General features: G+C 46.5%; 1 protein-coding gene across 27 annotated transcripts in view; it reads left to right on the top strand.

The window, feature by feature from the left end:
• The window catches only part of nr2c1 (nuclear receptor subfamily 2, group C, member 1), a 136957-nt gene that overhangs the window by 5219 nt on the left and 109282 nt on the right, over nt 1-22456 (top strand). For 4 of the 27 annotated variants that reach the window (XM_086009867.1, XM_086009844.1, XM_086009849.1 and 1 more), the window contains exon 2: nt 3606-3728. The exons of the other annotated variants lie outside the window; for them this stretch is intronic. The gene's annotated coding sequence lies outside the window, so the exon portion shown is untranslated. The remainder of the gene's footprint in view (nt 1-3605; nt 3729-22456) is intronic. 27 annotated transcript variants of the gene reach the window in all.

Below are 22456 nucleotides of genomic sequence, written 5' to 3'. Positions count from 1 at the left end.
TGCCCTCAAAAGTTTGTCACCATCCTCTGCCTGCTTCACGACGACATGCAAGCCATGATCCTGACCAACGGTTCCACCACAGACCCAATTCACGTACGAACCGGGGTCAAGCAAGGCTGTGTCATCGCACCAACGCTCTTCTCGATCTTCCTCGCTGCAATGCTCCATCTCGCCCTCGGTAAGCTCCCCGCTGGAGTGGAGCTAATTTACAGAACAAACGGGAAACTGTTCAACCTCCATCACCTCCAGTCCAGATCCAAGGTCGTCCCAGCCTCTGTCGTCGAATTACAGTATGCAGACGACGCTTGCGTCTGTGCTCACTCGGAGGTCGAACTCCAAACCATCGTCAACACCTTCACCGAAGCGTACGAGAGCATGGGCCTTACACTAAACATCCGTAAGACAAAGGTCCTCTACCAACCTGCCCCCGCCACACAGTACTGTCCCCCGATTATCAAAATCCACGACAAGGCCTTGGACAACATGGACCACTTTCCATACCTCGGGAGCCTACTGTCAACAAGGGCAGATGTCGACGACGACGTCCAACACCGCCTTCAGTGTGCCAGTGCAGCCTTCGGTTGCCTGAGGAAGAGAGTGTTTGAAGACCAGGACCTCAAACCCGGCACTAAGCTCATGGTCTATAGAGCAACAGTGTATGCAGCAGTGCTGTATGCCTCAGAGACATGGACCATGTACAGCAGGCACCTCCAAGCACTGGAGAGGTACCACCACCGCTGCCTCTGCAAGATCCTGCAAATCCATTGGCAGGATAGGTGCACCAATGTCAATGTTCTTGCTCAGGCCAACATCCCCAGCATCGAAGCTTTGACCACCCTCAATCAGCTCCGATGGACGGGTCACATTGTCCGCATGCCCGATACGAGACTCCCAAAACAAGCGCTCTACTCGGAGCTCCGGCACGGCAAGACAGCCCCAGGTGGGCCGAGGAAACGCTTAAAGGACACCCTCAAAGTCTCCTTGAAAAAGTGGAACATCCCCACCGTCACCTGGGAATCCCTGGCCCAAGACCGCACAAAGTGGAGGAGAAGCATCCGGGAAGGCGCCGAACACCTCGAGTCTCTTCGCCGGGAGCAAGCGGAAGCCAAGCACAGGCAGCGCAAGGAGCGCACGTCAACCCAAGCACCCCACCCACCCGCCCCTTCAACCACCGTCTGCCCCACCTGTGACAGAGACTGTAGGTCCCGCATTGGACTCATCAGTCACCTGAGAACTCATTTTTAATGTGGAAGCAAGTCATCCTCGGTTCCGAGGGGCTGCCGAAGAAGAAGAAAATAATAGCCTGATGTGAGGATTGCTCATATGTACTGAAAGAAAGACTTTCATTTCTATAGCACCTTTCACAATCGCAGGACGCCCTAGAGCATTTTACAGCCAGTGAATACTTTTGAAGTGTAGTCATTGTTGTAATGTAGGAAATGCAAATGCCAATTTGTGCACAGCAAGCTTCCACAAATAGCAATGAAATAAATGACAAGATCATCTGTTTTTTAGTTTTTGGTTGAGGGATTAATGTTGGCCAAGACACTGGCAGAACGCCCCTGCTCTTCGAATCGTGGCTTTGGGATATTCTACGTCGAACTGAGAGGACCGACATAGCCTCGGTTTACCATCTCATCCAAAAGACGGCACCTCCAACAATGCAGCACTCCCTCAGCACTGCACTGAGTGTCAGCCTAGATTATGTGCTCAAGTCTCTGGAGTGGGACTTGAACCCACAACCTTCTGTCTTAGACGAGTGTGCTGCCAACTGAGCCACGACGGACACCTACATCCTGAATATATGTACACAATCTCGACGTGCCTCCATTCTGTCTTTTCAGAAGGTAGACTGAACAGCACTAATGAGGCGAGGCCGACTGTGAACCAACAAAGTGCTTTTTTTAATATAAAATGTATGAATGAACAGGACACCGGTTTCTAATGAGATGCATCTATTTAAATCACGCAGCTTTGCCCTTTTATGGGATGAACTCACTTTACAAGTTTGCAGTCCCTAAACGTACTGGCAATAACCATTTCTCTTGCAGACCATATGCATTTATGCCTCGGTCTAGAGTCTCCCTCTGGCTGACTAGAGAGCAAGATCTGTATATCTCTGGCTCAGACATCCTTCTCCAGAGAAAGAGAGAGAGAAGCTGACATCTGGCCTCTTTCAACTCTGACGAGAACTGGTCTGCCAAGCTGCCAGTTAAAGTGACCTTGAATGGGAAAAAGAAGCCCTCTTGTGGAAGCTTCCGGCGCCCAGCCCCATGCTGGGTGTATTAAATAAAAATTCCAGCAACATGGTGCAAACTGCTCTGGGATGTGCTCAATGACCTTCCATTGTCTCAACACTAATTTGATGTACAATGTTGATGGCTCGCTAGTGTGGTATTCCACTTGGGTCCCAACCTGAATGATTTTCTAAATGGTGTGCGTATCTGTGGAATTTAGCCCATTGTAAACAGAATCCAACTTCATAAAATCATCATTAAAATTGAACCAAAATCCCGTCTAGGCCAAATAGTTGAAAGTTTTGAAATGTTAAAACCACCATATTGTATTTTTTTAAGGGTTCAACATGAGTATAGACAATGGTGGGTGGGAGCGATTGTAAGAAAATAATCTCGAGACGTTTAGATGTCTTGAGTCTCGAGCAATTTGCCACCTGAATCTTGAGCTGCGATTTCAGGTTTTTTTTTTGACATCAAAGGACCCAAAACTAAATGAAAAGACTGAATAAAATATATATACAGTATATAATCCAGCTTGTTGCCTTGGGGCTAGTTACGAGGCTGCAGCATAATCTCAATTGATAGTAAAGCACAAGTTGTACTTGTGTTCATAAGCATCAGATGAACATCCTTCATTAGATTAAATCCTCAAAATTAACCCTAAAGTATTTGTCATTCTATTCGTTTGATAGTTGTTCTGTGACCTGGTAGATAATGGATATTTGCAAACAAACAACCACAACAATGTTGTGGGGCAGAGGGGTTAGATCAGGTATAGCATAACTCGAGATTTATTACAACAATTGGGATTGACGCAAGTTGTAATTCACCGATCGCCATCTGTTTGCATTAGAGTGTCTCCTTTATAGGTTTCAGAATTTTAAGATAATTGGTATCATTCCTGTGTTCTTACAAATCCCTGCCAATTGAAACGGTTCAAGTTTCTGCTGCAAAATAATATATAAAGAGGCGGTATGTCTTTTTCTTAATTTGTTTGTCTGCAAATAGGTGGTCCACTGTACTCCTAACCTACCTGTTCTCCTGCAACTGCATCATCTGCAACGGTGGAGGTGACATTGATCTGTTGCATCTGTCGTTGAACTACATGCAGTCTGGGGCATGGAGTCCGACTGGAAGTGGGCAAGATCATATAAAGCTGCAGCCTGTGCAACTTGTCCCTGTTTAAAATGGCTGGATTGCGATTGCCAGCTGGCTTGTTACTGTAATTGTATTTTTAAACCTTGGCATTGAGCTGGTGGAATCACAATAGTAGTGATTTTGCAGCCAGCAGTACCTATTTAAAGCATAACTCTCCTTGCACTGATATGTTATCTGGCTTTGACTGGGTTGCTATTTCTACTTTTGAAGCCCGTGAACAAATGAAGATTATAAATCACTTTTGATGTTAATGAATGCTATAAGAAAATAAAGCTACTTGCAATCTTCAACATGACGTTATACAGAGCAATGGTGTCCAGCAATAGTCTGAAGGTTAGTGCTCTGTGTTGGATGTTTATTCCAGTCATTACTGTAAAAAATAACTTCAGGTCTCTGAAGAGTAAAGGAAGCAGAACACAAAGCTCTTGTTATTCCCAGTTCTCAGTGTGCAAGTTTACTGAGAATTTGCAGGCGGATACTGTAGTTAACCTAGCAAGATTGATCTTTTAAAAAGAAGAAAAAAAAAATAAATCAATTTTCACCTTGGAATTACCTCCCTAACTCTCCCTCCTCCTTTACAACGCTCTTCAAACCTACCTCCTGTCCTTATGTGGCTCGGTGTCAAATTTTGACTGATGATACTCCTGTGACGTGCCTTGGAACGTTTTGCTACGTTAAAGGTGCTATATAAATGCAAGTTGTTGTTGGGTTATGAGTAAACTAATCTATGTCACTGGTGGTAAGGTAGCTGGTGTTTTATCTAGGGATGTTGCTAAAATGATTCTGTATAACGCTCCTGTGAAGCGCCTTGGGACGTTTTACTACATTATAGGCGCTGTATAAATACAAATTGTTGTTGTAGTCCTGCGTAGCCAGAGCTGTAGAGATTAATGAGCAACAGGAAATTTGTGCAACATTTATATAAAAATAGATCTGTATTCTGTGCTTGATAACTTACCCAATACTGTAGTTTCATAAAAGTATTCTGCTAGCTTCTGTGGTGGCTCGGCTGGTCGAAGCCTTATGCAGCTGAGCCACATGGACAGGATGGTCCCAATTTTGATTGCCTGACCTGTGCTGAGTTAGCTGATCTTGGGTGCTAACATTGACCTAGGTGCCCCAAGGTCAGCAAGGAGAAAATCGACAGTGGTTCCTCCTCATCCCTGTACCAATGCCTTCCTAGTGGAAGTGCTACATTTACCCAAAATAACAAGGTGTTCTGTTATAAGAACATAAGAAATAGGAGCAGGAGTAGGCCATACGGCCCCTTGAGCCCGCTCCGCCATTCAGTAAGATCATGGCTGATCTTCAACCTCAACTCCACTTTCCCGCCCTATCTCCACATCCCTTGATTCCCCTAGAGTCTCAAAATCTAACTATCTCAGCCTTGAATATACTCAATGATTCAGCATCCACAGCCCTTTGGGGCAGAGAATTCCAAAGATTTACAATCATCTGAGTGAAGAAATTCCTCCTCATCTCAGTCTTAAATGGCTGACCCCTTATTCTGAGACTATGCCCCCTAGTTCTAGACACTCCAGCCAAGGGAAACCTCTCGGCATCTACCCTGTCAATCCCCTTCAGAATCTTATGTTTCAACGAGATCACCTCTCAATTCTTCTAAACTCCAGAGAGTATAGGCCCAATCTACTGAATCTTTCCTCATAGGACAACCAGGGATGAATCTAGTGAACCTTTGTTGCACAGCCTCTGAGGCAAGTATGTCCTTCCTCAGGTAAGGAGATCAAAACTGTGCACAGTACTCCAGGTGTGGTCTCACCAAAGTCCTTACAATTGTAGTAAGACTTCCTTACTCTTGTATTCCAACCCCCTTACAATAAAGGCCAACATGCCATTTGCCTTCCTAATTGCTTGATGTACCTGCATGCTAACTTTCTGTGTTTCCGGTATAAGGACATCTAAATCTCCCTGAACACCAACATTTAATAGTTACTCGCCATTTAAAAAATATTCTGTTTTTCTATTCTTCCTACCAAAGTGCGTAACTGCCCATTTCCCCACATTATACTCCATCTGCCACCTTATTACCCACTCACTTAACCTGTCTATATCTATTTGCAGGCTTTGTGTCCTCCTCACAGCTTACTTTCCCACCTAGCTTTGTCAGCTAACTTAGATATATTGTACTCGGCCCCTTCATCTAAGTCATTAATATAGATTGTAAATAGCTGAGGCCCAAGCATTGATCCTTGCAGCACCCTACTAGTTGCAGCCTGCCAACCAGAAAATGACCCATTTATCCCTACTCTCTGCTTTCTGTCAGTTAACCAATCCTCTATCCATGTTAATATATTACCCCCAACCCTTATCTTGTTTGGCAACCTTTTATTTGGCACCTTATCGAATGCCTTTTGGAAATCCACATATTCTACATCCACTGGTTCCCCTTTATCTACCTTGCCAGTTGCATCCTCAAAAAACTCTAATAAATTTGTTAAACACGATTTCCCTTTCATCAAACCATGTTGACTCTGCCTAATCCTATTCTGATTTTCTAATAGTGCCTTTAACGTAGCAAAACGTCCCATGGCGCTTTACAGGAGAGTTAGCAAACCGATTTTGACACCGAGCTACATAAGGAGCTATTGGGACAGGGTCAAAGATGTAGGTTTTAAGGAGCATCTTAAAGGAAGAGAGAGAGGCGGAGAGGTTTAAGGAGGGAATTCCAGAGCTTAGGGCCCAGGCAGCTGAAGGCACTGCGCCAATGGTGTGGCGATTAAAATCGGGGATGTACAAGAGGCCAGAATTGGAGGAGTGCAGAGATCTCGGAGGGTTGTAGGGCTGGAGGCGGTGACAGAGATGGGGAGAGGCGAGGCCAGGGAAGGATTTGAAAACAATGATGAGAATTTTGATTCAAGGTGTTGGTAGGTCAGCGAACACAGGGGCGATGGGTGAACAGGACTTGGTGCGAGTTAGGACACGGGGCAGTGAGCACAGGGGCGATGGGTGAACAGGACTTGGTGCGAGTTAGGACACGGGGCAGTGAGCACAGGGGCGATGGGTGAACAGGACTTGGTGCGAGTTAGGACACGGGGCAGCGAGCACAGGGGCGATGGGTGAACAGGACTTGGTGCGAGTTAGGACACGGGGCAGCGAGCACAGGGGCGATGGGTAAACAGGACTTGGTGCGAGTTAGGACACGGGGCAGTGAGCACAGGGGCGATGGGTGAACGGGACTTGGTGTGAGTTAGGACACGGGGCAGTGAGCACGGGGTGATGGGTGAACGGGACTGGGTGTGAGTTAGGACACGGGGCAGTGAGCAGGGGGTGATGGGTGAACGGGACTCGGTGCGAGTTAGGGCACGGGGTGATGGGTGAACGGGACTTGGTGTGAGTTAGGACACGGGGCAGTGAGCACAGGGGGTGATGGGTGAACGGGATTCGGTGCGAGTGAGGACACGGGGCAGTGAGCACAGGGGGTGATGGGTGAACGGGACTTGGTGTGAGTTAGGACACGGGGCAGTGAGCACAGGGGGTGATGGGTGAATGGGACTGGGTGTGAGTTAGGACACGGGGCAGTGAGCACAGGGGGTGATGGGTGAATGGGACTGGGTGTGAGTTAGGACACGGGGCAGTGAGCATGGGGTGATGGGTGAACGGTGTGAGTTAGGACACGGGGCAGCGAGCACAGGGGGTGATGGGTGAACGGGACTGGGTGCGAGTTAGGACACGGGGCAGTGAGCACGGGGTGATGGGTGAACGGGACTTGGTGTGAGTTAGGACACGGGGCAGTGAGCACAGGGGGTGATGGGTGAATGGGACTGGGTGTGAGTTAGGACACGGGGCAGTGAGCACAGGGGGTGATGGGTGAATGGGACTGGGTGTGAGTTAGGACACGGGGCAGTGAGCACGGGGTGATGGGTGAACGGTGTGAGTTAGGACACGGGGCAGCGAGCACGGGGTGATGGGTGAACGGGACTGGGTGCGAGTTAGGACACGGGGCAGTGAGCACGGGGTGATGGGTGAACGGGACTGGGTGCGAGTTAGGAAACGGGGCAGTGAGCACAGGGGGTGATGGGTGAACGGGACTCGGTGCGAGTTAGGACACGGGGCAGCAGAGTTTTGGATGAGCTCAAGTTTGTCTAGAGTGGATGCTGGGAGGCCGGCCAGGAGTGCGTTGGAACAGTTAAGTCTAGAGGTAACAAAGACATGGATGAGGGTTTCAGCAGCAGATGAGCTGAGGCAGGGGCGGAATTGGGTGGAATCACCAATATTTAGTTGGTGGAAATTTCTGCTCATCCAGTACTGGCTGTCGGAGAAGCTGTTTGACAAATCAGACAGTGGAAGGCAAGCAATTCTTGACCACTTATTTGGCGATCCGTAGTCCTTCAGTTTTAAATGAGTACTTATTTATTTATTTTTCACGAGATGTGGGTGTCTCTGGCAAGGCCGCATTTGTTGCCCATTCCTAGTTACCCTTGAGAAGGCAGTGGTGAGCAGCTGCCTTGAACCACTGCAGTCCTTGTGGTGAAGGTTCTCCCGTAGTGCTGTCCCAGGGTTTTGACTGAGCGACTAGGAAGGAATGGCGATATATTTCCAAGTCAGGATAGTGTGTGACTTGGAGGTGATGGTGTTCCCATGCACCTGCTGCCCTTGTCCTTCTAGGTGGTGGAGGTTGTAGGTTTGGGAGGTACTGTCGAAGAAGCCGTGGTGAGTTGCTACAGTGCATCTTGTAGATGGTACACACTGCAGCCACGGTGCGCCGGTGGTGGTGGAGGGAGTGAATGTTTAAGGTGGTGGATGGGCTGCTTTGTCCTGGATGGTGTTGAGCTTCTTGAGTATTGTTGGAGCTGCACTCATCCAAGCAAGGGGTGAGTATTCCATCACACTCGACCAATGTTCCGACTAATTATTTTTTGGGTGTGCGGCCCATTCAAATTACTGGGTATGCGTGTTTTTTTCCATTTAAAAGCCAGTGAGCAGCCCTCACGGGACCTCCAGGCGGCTGTGCAGCTTAATGGGAACGTTGCTCCTGACCTCTGCCTTGTAGATGGTGGAACGGCTTTTGGGAGTCAGGAGGTGAGTCACTTATGCAGAATACCCAGCCTCTGACCTGCTCTTGTAGCCACACTATTTATGTGGCTGGTCCAGTTAAGTTTCTTGTCAATGGTGACCCCCAGGATATTGATGGTGGGGGATTCGATAATGGTAATGCCATTGAATGTCACGGGGAAGTGGTTAGGCTCTATCTTGTTGGAGATGGTCATTGCCCGGCACTTGTGTGGCGTGAATATTACTTGCCACTTATCAGCCCAAGGCTAGATGTTGTCCAGGTCTTACTGCATGCAGGCATGGACTGCTGCATTATCTGAGTACTTGCGAATGGAACTTAACACTGTGCAATCATCAGCGAAATCCTCACTTCTGACCTTATGATGGAGGGAAGGTCATTGATGATGAAGCAGCTGAAGATTGCTGTGCCTAGGACACCGCCCCGAGGAACTCTTGCAGCAATGTCCTGGGGCTGAGATGATAGGAACATAGAAGATAGGAGTAGGCCATTCGGCCCCTCGAGCCTGCTCCGCCATTCAATGCGATCATGGCTGATCATCCAAATTCAGTACCCGGTCCCTGCTTTCTCCCCATACCCCTTGATCCCTTTAGCCTTGAGAAATATATCCAACTCCTTCTTGAATATATTTAATGAATTGGCCTCTACTGCCTTCTGTGGTAGAGAATTCCACAGGTTCACCACTGGGTGAAGACGTTCCTCCTCATTCCTGTCCTAAATGGCCTACCCCTTATCCTTAGACTGTGACCCCAGGTTCTGGACTCCCCGACCATCGGGAACATTCTTCCTGCATCTAGTCTGTCCAGTCCTGTCAGAATTTTATACGTTTCAATGAGATCCCCTCTCATTCTTCTAAACTCCAGCGAGTACAAGCCCAATCGACCCAATCTCTCCTCATACATCATTCCTGCCATCCCAGGTATCAGCCTGGTGAATCTTCGCTGAGCTCCTTCCATGGCAAGAACATCCTTCCTCAGATAAGGCGACCAAAACTGCACACAATACTCAAGATGTGGTCTCACCAAGGCCCTGTACAACTGCAGCAAGACATCCTTGTTCCTGTACTCAAACCCTCTCGCTACGAAGGCCAACATACCATTTGCCTTCTTAACCGCCTGCTGCACCTGCATGCTTACCTTCAGCGACTGGTGCACAAGGACACCCAGGTCTCGTTGCACTTCCCCTTCTCCCAATCTATTGCCATTCAGATAATCTGCCTTCCTGTTTTTGCTACCAAAGTGGATAACCTCACATTTATCCATGTTATATTGCATCTGCCATGCTTCTGCCCAATCACCCAACCTGTCCAAATCATCCTGGAGTTTCTCGGCATCCTCACAGCACACACGCCCACCCAGCTTTGTGTCGTCTGCAAATTTGGTGATATTACATCTAGTTCCCTTGTCTAGATCATTAATATATATTGTGAATAGTTGGGGTCCTAGGACCGATCCCTGCGGTACCCCACTAGTCACTGCCTGCCACTCGGAAAAAGACGCGTTTATTCCAACTTTTTGCTTTCTGTCTGCCAACCAGTTCTCTATCCAAGTCAATACCTTGCCCCCAATCCCATGTGCATTAACTTTACACGCTAATCTCTTATGCGGGACCTTATCGAAAGCCTTCTGAAAGTCCAAATACAGCACATCCACTGGTTCTCCCTTATCTATTTTACTAGTTACATCCTCAAAAAATTCCAGTAGATTAGTCAAGCACGATTTAGGCTTTGTAAATCCATGTTGACTTTGTCTGATCCTGTCACTGTTTTCCAAGTGCTCTGCTATTACAGCTTTTATGATGGACTCTAGCATTTTCCCCACTACCGATGTCAGGCTTACCGGTCTGTAATTCCCCGCTTTCTCTCTACCACCTTTTTTTGAATAGTGGGATAACATTAGCTACCCTCCAATCCATGGGTACTGTTCCAGATTCCATCGAATGTTGGAAGATGATCAGCAATGCATCTACTATTTCTAGGGCCACTTCCTTAAGTACCCTAGGATGTAGATTATCAGGCCCTGGGGATTTATCGGCCTTCAATCCCATCAATTTCTTTAACACCATTTCCCTGCAAATGCTGATTTCTATCAGTTCCTCCCTTTCATCAGACCCTATGTTCCCCGACATCTCTGGGAGGTTATTTGTGTCCTCCTTTGTGAAGACAGAACCAAAATATGTATTTAATTGGTCTGCTATTTCTTTGTTCCCCATTATAAATTCCCCTGACTCTGACTGCAAGGGACCTACGCTCTAGCTCTTGAATGCCCATGATTGACTTCCAACCTCAACCATCTTCGTTTGCGCTAGCTATGACTCCAGCCAGTGGAAAGTTTTTCCCCTGATCCCAATTGACTTTAATTGATGCCACACTCGGTCAAATGGTGCCTTGATGTCAAGGGCAGTCACTCTCCCCTCCCCTTTGGAATTCAGCTCTTTTGTCCATGTTTGAACTAAGGCTGTAATGAGCTCTGGAGCCGAGTGGTCCTGGCGGAACCAAAACTGAGCATCGGTGAGCAGGTTATCGGTGAGTAAGTGCCGCTTGATAGCACTGTCGATGACACCTTCCATCACTTTGCTGATGATTGAGAGTAGACTGATGGGGCGGTAATTGGCCGGGTTGGATTTGTCCTGCTTTTGTGAACAGGACAAACCTGGGTAATTTTCCACATTGTCGGCTAGATGCCAGTGTTGTAGTTGTACTGGAACAGCTTGGCTAGAGATGAGGCTAGTTCTGGAGCACAAGTCTTCACTACAGGATAATGTAAACACTGGTTTGTATGAGTAAGTATTGTAGATGAGTAAATGTATGTGTGCTAAGTGATGTTGAAATTGAATGGGCATTCAAGAGCTAGAGCTACATTAACATGTGTTAGTGTGACATTTGGGCAGTGGTTATTTTCAGAAAATTGTGCTGTTATCTGTATTTGTGTTCTATGCATTTTAGGGCGGAATGCAAAAAAGAGCTTTGTCAAGCCAAGACAGTGAAAGTAGTGGCTGATAATTGCATTTATTCTTTATCAAGTGTTCTGGAATGTCCACAAACTGCTACCTAACATTTTGGGTCGAGTGAATTTATGAAAATATGTAGTCCTCTAGCAGGGATACTACCACTGTGAGGTTTGTAAACACCATCATTTCAAGAATGCTATAATATATATATATATTTTTTTTAAATGATGTACACCTTCAATAGGGTGGACGTGTTTCCAGTTGAGCGTCCAGGACAAGGGGGCATATATACAAGATAGTCACCAGTAGATCAAATAAAGAATTGAGGAATTTCTTTATAGAGAGTGGTGACAAGTAGAACTTGCTGCCAATGGAGTGGTTGAAGCAGAGAGCATTGACGCAGTTAAAGGGGAGACTTGATACATTGATGAGGGAAAGGGGAATAGAGGGCTATGGGGAGGTGGTGGGGGGAGTAGGAAGAGGTAATTAGAGTGGGAGGAGGCTGGTGTGGAGTATAAACACCAGCATAGACCGGTTGGGCCGAATGGCCTGTTTCTGTATTGTAGATTCTATGCAGTTCTATAAATGGGATTGGGCTAATAAGTGGCAAGTAACATTTGCACCACACAAGTGCCAGGTAATGACTATCTCCAACAAAAGAGAGTCTAACCACCGTACCTTGACATTCAATGACCTTACCATCACCGAATCCCCCACCATCAACATCCCGGGGGTCACCATTGACCAGAAACTTAACTGGACCAGCCACATAAATACTATGGCTACAAGAGCAGGTCAGAGGATGGATATTCTGTGGCGTGTCTCACCTGATTCCCCAAAGCCTTTCCACCATCTATAAGGCACAAGTCAGGAGTGTGATGGAATACTCTGCACTTGCCTGGATGAGTGCAGCTCCAACAACACTCAAGAAACTCGACACCATCCAGGACAAAGCAGCCCGCTTGATTGTCACCCCATCCACCACCTTAAACATTGGCTGGATTGGATTTGTCCTGCTTTTTGTGAACAGGACATACAACCGTCACACCAACACGTGCTAATGTCGCTCTCGCTCTTGAATGCCCATTCAAGTTCAACATCACTTAGCACAGATACATTTACTCATCTACAATACTTATACAAACCAGTGTTTACATTATACTGCAGTGTGGACCATCTACAAGATGCACTGCAGCAACTCGCCAAGTCTTCTTCGGCAGCACCTCCCAAACCCGCAACCTCTTCCACTTAGAAGGACAAGGGCAGCAGGCGCATGGGAACACCATCACCTCCAAGTTCCCCTCCAAGTCACACACCATCCTGACTTGGAAATATATTGCCGATCCTTCATCGTCGCTGGATCAAAATACTGGAACGCCCTACCTAACAGCACTGTGGGAGAACCTTCACCACACGGACTGCAACAGTTCACGAAGGCGGCTCATCACCACCTTCTCAAAAGCAATTGGGGATGGGCAATAAATGCTGGACTTGCCAGTGATGCCCACATGCTTTTCTGATCATCCTTTTTCTTTAATTATAAGCATGCTGTATAGGTATACGGTGCTGAATGTGAAATTCAGTGTGTTTTTCAATGTAGATTAAATTTAAGGCTGATGGATATTGTAACCAGTTGTATTTTATGTGGATTATACACTTTCAGCTTTCATGTGACCCATTGTGTGAGTTTACAACTATCTTGAATTTATTTCAACATTTAGTTTAGGTCTGAATATTTTATAGTGCAATGATCCTATTCAGTTGGGTTGATGGAATCAAGTTCCAAATTATCTACGTAGAAAAGTTTTATCCACTGTTCGGCTTCAAATGATGTAATATCTGTATAAAATGCTGTTTGTTTTGCCGGTGCTCACACTATTCAATTTCTGATTGCTGCACTGTATTAATTGACTACATTCTGGAGCACAGATTTTAAATCGGCATTTTTGAAAAGAGCACTGCTCAAGTGATCACTTTTGAACATACTTCAGCTGTGGTTCAGTGGTAGCACTCGCCCCTGAGTCAGGAGGTTGTGGGCTCAAGTCCCACTTGAGCACGTAATCTGCGCTGACACTCCAGAGCAGTACTGAGGGAGTGCTGTCAGAGTCAGAGGTGCAGTCTTTCGGATGAGACTTTTTAATTCGATTATGGGATGTGGGCGTCGCTGGCAAGGCCAGCATTTATTGCCCATCCCTAATTGCCCTTGAGAAGGTGGTGGTGAGCCGCCGCCTTGAACCGCTGCAGTCCGTGTGGTGAAGGTACTCCCCCAGTGCTGTTAGGGAGGGAGTTCCAGGATTTTGACCTAGTGACGATGAAGGATCGGCGATATACTTCTAAGTCAGGATGGTGTGTGACTTGGAGGGGAACTTGGAGGTGGTGGTGTTCCCATGCGACTGCTGCCCTTGTCCTTCTAGGTGGAAGAGGTCGCGGGTTTGGGAAGTGCTGCCAAAGAAGCCTTGGCGAGTTGCTGCAGTGCATCTTGTAGATGGTACACACTGCAGCCACGGTGCGCCGGTGGTGGAGGGAGTGAATGTTTAAGGTGGTGGAGGGGGTGCCAATCAAGCGGGCTGCTTTGTCCTGGATGGTGTCGAGCTTCTTGAGTGTTGTTGGAGCTGCACTCATCCAGGCAAGTGGAGAGTATTCCATCACACTCCTGACTTGTGCCTTGTAGATGGTGGAAAGGCTTTGGGGAGTCGGGAGGTGAGACACTCGCCGCAGAATACCTAGCCTCTGACCTGCTCTTGTAGCCACAGTATTTATGTGGCTGGTGCAGTTAAGTCAATGGTGACCCCCCAGAATGTTGATGGTGGGGGATTCGGCGATGGTAATGCCATTGAATGTCAAGGGGCGGTGGTTAGACGCTCGCTTGTTGGAGCTAGTCGTTGCCTGGCACTTCTGTGGTGTGAATGTTACCTGCCACTTATCAGCCCAAGCCTGAACTTTGTCCAGGTCTTGTTGTATGCGGGCATGGACTATTTCATTATCTGAGGAGTTGTGAATGGCACTGTACACTGTGCAGTCATCAGCGAACATCCCCATTTCTGACCTTATGTTGGAGGGAAGGTCATTGATAAAGCAGCTGAAGATGGTTGGGCCTAGGACACTGCCCTGAGGAACTCCTGCAGTGATGTCCTGGGGCTGTGATGATTGACCTTTAACCACCACAACCATCTTCCTTTGTGCTAGATGTGACTCCAGCCAGTGGAGATTCCCCCCCCCCCCCCCCGGTTCCCATTGACTTCAGTTTTACTAGGGCTCCTTGATGGCACACTCGGTCAAATGCTGCCTTGATGTCAAGGGCAGTCACTCACCTCACCTCTGGAATTCAGCTCCATTGTCCATGTTTGGACCAAGGCTGTAATGAGGTCGGGAGCCAAGTGGTCTTGGTGGAACCCAAACTGGGCATCAGTGAGCAGGTTATTGGTGAGTAAGTACCACTTAATAGGACTGTCGACGACACCTTCCATCGCTTTGCTGATGATTGAGAGTAGACTGATGGGGCGGTAATTGGCTGGATTGGATTTGTCCTGCTTTTTGTGGACAGGACATACCTGGGCAGTTTTCCACATTGTCGGATAGATGCCAGTGTTGTAGCTGTACTGGAACAGCTTGGCTAGAGGCACGGCTAGTTCTGGAGCACAAGTCTTCAGCACGATAGCCGGGATGTTGTAGGGGCCCATAGCCTTTGCTGTATCTAGTGCGCTCAGCCGTTTCTTGATATCACGTGGAGTGAATCGAATTGGCTGAAGACTGGCTTCTGTGGTGGTGGGAACCTCAGGAGTAGGCCGATATGGATCATCCACTCGGCACTTCTGGCTGAAGATGGTTGCAAACGCTTCAGCCTTGTCTTTTGCACTCACGTTGCTGGGCTCCACCATCATTGAGGATGGGGATATTCGTGGGGCTCTTCCCGTTGTTTAATGGTCCACCGCCATTCACGACTGGATGTGGCAGGACTGCAGAGCTTTGATCTGATCCATTGATTGTGGGATTGCTTAGCTGTCTATTGCATGCTGTTTCCGCTGTTTAGCATGCATGTAGTCCTGTGTTGCAGCTTCCCCAGGTTGGCACTTCATTTTTAGGTAAGCCTGGTGCTGCTCCTGGCATACTCTTCTACACTCCTTATTGAACCAGGGTTGGTCCCCTGGCTTGATGGTAATGGTAGAGTGAGGGATATGCCGGGCCATGAGGTTACAGATTGTGGTGGAATACAATTCTGCCGCTGTTGATAGCCCACAGTGCCTCATGGATGCCCAGTTTTGAGCTGCTAGATCTGTTCTGAATCTATCTCATTTAGTGTGGTGGTAGTGTCGCATGACATGCTGGAGGGTGCCCTCAGTGTGAAGATGAGACTTCGTCTCCACAATGACTGTGTGGTGGTCACTGCTACCAATGCTGTCATGGACAGATGCATCTGCGACAGGTAGATTGGTGAGGACGAGGTCAAGTAGGTTTTTCCCTCGTGTTGGTTCTCTTGCCACCTGTCGCAGGCCCAGACTGGCAGCTGTGTCCTTCAGGACTCAGTCAGTAGTGGTGCTACTGAGCCACTCTTGGTGATGGACATTGAAGTCCCCCACCCAGAGTACATTCTGTGCCCTTGTTCCAAGTGGTGTTCGACATGGAGGAGTACTGATTCATCAGCTGAGGGAGGGCGGTAGGTGGTAATCAGCAGGAGGTTTCCTTGCCCATGCTTGACCTGATGCCATGAGACTTCATGGGGTCCGGAGTCAATGTTGAGAACTCCCAGGGCCACTCCTTCCCGACTGTGCCACCACCCCTGGTGGGTCTGTCCTGCCGGTGGGAGGAGTGATGGAGGAGTTTGGGACGTTGGCTGAAAGGTATGATTCTGTGAGTATGACTATGTCGGGCTGTTGCTTGACTAGTCTGTGGGACAGCTCTCCCAATTTTGGCACAAGTCCCCAGATGTTGGTAATGAGGACTTTGTAGGGTCGACTGTGCCGTTGCCGTGATGGTAGCTGGTGCCGAGGCCGATGCCGGGTGGTCCGGCCAGTTTAGTTCTTGCTGTGTTTTGTAGCGGTTTGTTACAAATGAGTGGCTCGCTGGGCCATTTCAGAGGGCAATTAAGAATCAACCACATTGCTGTGGGTCTGGAGTCACATACAGGCCAGACCGGGGAAGGACGGCAGGTTTCCTTCCCTGAAGGACATTAGTGAACCAGATGGGTTTTTACAACAGTCCAATAGTTTTATGATCCATTACTGACACTAGCTTTTTATTCCAGATTTATTTAATTAACTGAATTTAAATTCCCCGGCTGCTGTGGTGGGATTTGAACTCACGTCCCCGGATTACTAGCCCAGTGACACTACCACTATGTTACCGTTAAGCCGAGGCTCACTCTGCCCCCTCATGTGGATGTAAAAGATCTTCTGGCACTATTTGAAGAGGAGCATGGAAGGTCTCCCGTGTCCTGGCCAAAATTTATCCCTCAACCAACATCGGTTAAAAACAGATTATCTGGTCATTATCACATTGTTGTTTGTGGGACATAAGAACATATGAGCAGGAGTCGGCCATTTGGCCCCTCGAGCCTGCTCCACCATTCAATAAGATCATGGCTGGTCTTCTACCTCATCTCCACTATCCCCATATCGCTTGATTCCCTTAATATCCAAAAATCTATCGATCTCTGTCTTGAATATACTCAACGACTGAGCCTCCACAGCCCTCTGGGGTAGAGAATTCCAAAGATTCACCACCCTCTGAGTGAAGAAATTTCTCCTTATCTCAGTCCTAAATGGCTGACCCCTTATTCTGAGACTATGACCCCTGGTTCTTGACTCCCCAGCCAGGGGAAACATCCTCCCAGCATCTACCCTGTCAAGCCCTGTAAGAATTTTGTATGTTTCAATGAGATCACCTCTCATTCTTCTAAACTCTAGGGAATATAGGCCTAGTCTACTCAATCTCTCCTCACAGGACAATCCCCCCATCCCAGGAATCAGTCTGGTGAACCTTCGTTGCACTCCCTCTATGGCAAGTATATCCTTCCTTAGGTAAGGAGGCCAAAACTGTACACAATACTCCAGGTGTGGTCTCACCAGGGCCCTATATAATTGCAGTAAGACGTCTTTACTCTTATACTCAAATCCTCTTGTAATAAAGGCCAACATACCATTTGCTTTCCTAATTGCTTGCTGTACCTGCATGTTAACTTTCAGTGATTTGTGTACAAGGACACCCAAGTCCCTCTGAACACCAACATTTCCCAATCTCTCACCATTTAAAAAATACTCTGCTTTTCTATTTTTCCTACCAAAGTGGATAACTTCACATTTCTCCACATTATATTCCATTTACCATGTTCTTGCCCACTCACCTAACCTGTCTATATCCCCTTGAAGCCTCCTTGCAGCCTCCTCACAACTTCCATTCCCACCCAGCTTTGTATCGTCAGCAAACTTGGATATATTACATTTGGTCCCCTCATCCAAATCATTGATGTAGATTGTGAATAGCTGAGGTCCAAGCACTGATCCTTGCAGTACCCCACTAGTTACAGCCTGCCAACCCGAAAATGACCCATTTATTCCTACACACTCTTTTCTGCCCGTTAACCAATCCTCAATCCAGGCTAGTAGTATATGGCCCCGAATCCCATGAGCCCTAATTTTGTTTAATAACCTTTTGTGTGGCACCTTATTGAATGCCTTCTGAAAATCCAAATACTCCACATCCACTGGTTCGTCCTTATCTATTCTGCTAGTTACAACCTCAGAAAGCTCTCTCCGATTTGTCAAATACGGTTTCTCTTTCATAAATCCGTGTTGACCCTGCCCAATCCTAATATTTTCTAAGTGCCCTGTTACCACGTCCTTAACAATAGGTTCTAGCATTTTCCCTACTACTCATGTCCAGTTAACTAGTCTGTAGTTCCCCGTTTTCTCTCTTCCCTCCTTTCTTAAATAGTGGGGTTACATTTGCTGTCGTGTTTCCTACATTACAACCGTACTTCATTGGCTGTAATGTGCTTCGGGGCATTCTGAGGTCCTGAAAGGCACTATATAAATGAAAGTCTTTCTTTCTCTTCTTATACTTGGGATTCTAGATTAGACAAAAAGTTACCTTGCTGTGGATATTTCTTCGTTCAATTTTCTTGCCTGTTACTCTTCTGAGTGCAAGTGTTACAAACATGCGGATTGTTAAGTAGTTACTTAAGAGATAAAATGGGGTAATCTTTCAATTTAAGATCAGATCTCTCCAGGGCCTCACCCCTCCCTATGTAGGCAACCTCCACTAGCCCTACTTCTTTGAGTGCACCCTATGTGCTGGCATGATCCTTCTCTGACTCGGACCTCCTTTGCATTTGTCGCCCTCTCCTGCACTGGCAGAGCCTTTAGCTGTCTTTTAACTCCACACTCTAGAATGTGCTCCCAAAACGCTTCTGTGTTGCTACCTTTTCCCCAGCCTTCAAAAGCCACCCTTTTGACCATACGTTTGGTCAATTCCCTCAACTCTTGCTGTTGTTTGGCATCCGCTTTTGCCTCTGTAAAGTGGCTTACAACGATTTACTTTATTAACAATGCTATATAAGTGTAATGTTTGAGGTAGAGTATGCCTTACTGTTAACTAATAGATGCACTGATGTGAGTAGCAGAATTTCCCCGTATCCTTAAACATTGGTTTGCCCTTGTGAATGTCTGGAAACCTGTGTATCTACCCGATACGCATTTTCTTTTGCTGATTTGTATCCTGTGACTCCAGTGGTTGATTGTGGCTTTTGTGCTCATAAATTGTCTTGCAGAATCATTAAATTGTCTGCGACTATTGATGTAAAGGAATTGAGTGCTTAGAAGTGGGTCACTGGAAAAATACCACCGTTCTGATGATTTTTCTGTGGTTTGACCAGCTAAAAGGCTCACTTTTTTAAACTCCCTAATGGGGGGAGACTACTGTGTTACATTGTGCTGATACCAAAAGTAATGGGAGATGACAAAATGACTGAATTTCATTTGCCAGTAACCAACATTTTACTTTCTTTCTAAACAGAAAAGATAATGGCCACATTTTCTGATCATTGGTTCTGAATGGGTAGAACATCTCCTTCTGAAGGAATGCATGCTTCGAGTAATAAACCCATTATATATGATTTTGATTGGTGTTTATTTGTCTATATTGTGCTGTTTGGCAAATACTAATGGTGATTCATTAGATGTAAATAAGTTTATTAGTTGTAAAATCTGATCAGTTTAATGTAATTCTGAAGTGATGGCATCGTATGAAACATCACCCAATCTGCTATACTGATTACTGCAAATCCGGTAATTGTTAAACCGACAGGCAGATCACTGAAAAGCAATAGGTTCTGAATTCTTGGTGACAAGTTCCTTTCTATGAAACTATTGAGAGAAATAATTCGACAAAAACCTGAAATTGTATAAGGTCCTAATTCAAGACCTGCAGTTTAATTTTTTTTCCAAGTCGGAGTTCAGCGAAATTTAAGGCTAGTTGACTTTGAATTTGTGAAAGAGCATCAAGGTGTGTGTGTGTATATACGTGTGTGTGTGCGCGCGTATACGGGGTGGGGGGGGGTGCGCGTGTGTGCTCGTATACGGGGGGGTGCGCGCGTGTGAGTGTACAGGCTAGAAGAGAGTTGGAGGCCTGGGTGGGCAGGGGCGAGTAGAATTGAAGGATGCTGGAGCCCAGAGAGCAGCAGTCACACTGCCTCAATCAGTGACTTCAGTACAGTGAGCTTGTGCAGAGTGGAGCCAAAGGGGAGAGATGACGTCTCTCTTTGAGCTCAGCTCTCTCTCTCTCTCTTTCTTTCTCTCTCTCTCTCTCTCTTTCTTTCCCCCCCCCCCCGCCCCTCAATTTCTTGCTTTGAATCTCTTTTTCTCCAACTGTCTTCCCCTGATTTATTCGCTCATTTTGCTCTTCTATTTTTCTGTACCATCTCTTCCTTTATTTTTCTCTACTACATCTTGCCCAGACCCCTCTGTTATCCACTACCTCCCCCTTCACCCAATCTGGCCAGTAAGACTGAACTCAGAATGAAACCGCATCAGGGCCAGAGATTATTTTGTAATTATTGGGACAAAAGTAGTGATATTTCTACACCTTAATTGTCTTTCCTGTTTTTAATAGTATGGCTGAGTCCTGGTTGTCACCGTGCTAAGACTGACTAACCATGGGTATAAACCTATAGTATAAACGGAAGGAAGGCCTCTGACGTATTGCTGGTGGATTTTTCAGTTGTGTAGGGGTTTTCAAATTCTAACAATGTTTCCTTTGTTCCTTAACATAAACGCTCAGCATTCAGTTTCCACAACATTCATGTATTAATTGTCCATTTTTGCCTCAATTCTTAGCTCTCGGGTGGATAAGAGCATTTGCTGATGAAAATTAGTAACCAGTTTCTAATTTCGAGACCCATGAATACGCAATTTGGGATAGGGATTTATAATACTGGATTCTCATTAGACTTACTGGCAAAATTAAAACCCATGGATTAAAGGGACAGTGGCAGTGTGGATACGGAATTAGCTAAGGGACAGAAAGCAGAGAGTAGTGGTGAATGGTTGTTTTTCTGACTGGAGGGAAGTGGTGTTCCCCAGGGGTTGGTATTAGGACCACTGCTCTTGATATTTATTGATGACTTGGACTTGAGTATACATGGCATAGTTTCAAAGTTTGCAGATGATACGAAACTCTGAAATGTAGTAAACAATGTGGAGGCTCGTAACAGACTTCAGGAGGACATAGACAGACTGGTGAAATGGGCAGACACAGGGCAGACGAAGTTTAATGCAGAGAAGTGTGAAGTGATACATTTAGGTCGGAAGAATGAGGAGACAATATAAACGAAACTAAACTATAAACTTTAAAGGGGATGCAGGAACAGAGAGACCCGGGGGTGTACGTACACAAATCTTAACGGTGGCAGGGCAAGTTGAGAAGGCTGTTAAAAAAGGATATGGAATCCTTGGCTTTATTAATTGGGGCATCGAATACAAAAGCAAGGAAGTTATGAGAAACCTTTATAAGACACTGGTTAGGATTCAACTGGAGTATTGTGTTCAATTCTGGGCACTGCACTTTAGGAAGGATGTCAAGGCCTTGGAGAAGGCGAAAAAGAGATTGACTAGAATGGTCCCAGATTGAGGGACTTCAGTTATGTGGAGAGACAGGAGAAGCTGGGATTGTTCTCCTTAGAGCAGAGAAGGTTAAGAGGAGAAATGACAACAGAAAATGCTGGAAAAACTCAGGCCAGGCAACACCCGTGGAGAGAGAAACCGAGTCAACGTTTCAGGTCGAAACCCTTCGTCAGGACTGAAAAAAACACAGGAAATGAAACAGATTAAAAGGCCAGTTTGGGGGCCGGGAAATGGGGATAAAAGAACAAAAAAATAAGAGAAGAGACATTAAGAGGTATTCAAAATGAGACAAGATGGTGATAGGACTAGAAAAGAGACAAAAGACGGCTCTAGATTAGGTGTGAAATGCGCTGGCAGAATGGGAGACAGCTGCCATGTGGGAGAGAGAAAAAGGGGGAAGGGCACAAAACAAAGGTGTGGATAAAAATATAGGTAAAAATGTAATGGGGGCCGAGGTTATGATCTGAAATTGTTGAACTTGATATCGAGTCCGGAAGGCTGTAAAGTGCCTAATCGGAAGATCGGAAGGTTAAGGGGAGATTTGATAGAGGCGTTCAAAATCATGAATGATTTTGATAGAGTAAATAAGAGGAAACTGTTTCCAGTGGCAGAGGGCACAGATTTAAGGTGATTGGAAAAAGAACCAGAGGCGACATGAGGAAACTTCTTTTTTACGCAGCGAGTTGTTGTGATCTGGAACGCGCTGCCTGAAAGGGCGGTGGAAGCAGATGCTATAGTAACTTTCAAAAGGGAATTGGATAAATACTTGAAGGGACAAAATTTGTAGGGCTGTGGGGAAAGAGCAGGGGAGTGCGATTAATTAGATAGTTCTACCAAGGAGCCAGCACGATAGGCCAAATGGCGGCCTCCTGTGTGACTCATTCAGTGTGCTCTTAATTCAAACTCGTGTAATTCAGAAGATCACTTTGGTGGCTTTGAAATCCCCATTTGCTGTGTTAGTAATA

The sequence above is a fragment of the Somniosus microcephalus genome, chromosome 17 (genome assembly GCF_052327205.1).
Source record: "Somniosus microcephalus isolate GS21.2 chromosome 17, FLI_Smic_1.0, whole genome shotgun sequence".
In the NCBI taxonomy this organism is placed as follows: domain Eukaryota; kingdom Metazoa; phylum Chordata; class Chondrichthyes; order Squaliformes; family Somniosidae; genus Somniosus; species Somniosus microcephalus.
The sequence above is the reverse complement of the archived record's forward strand: the minus strand, read 5'-3'. Positions and strand labels throughout refer to the sequence as shown.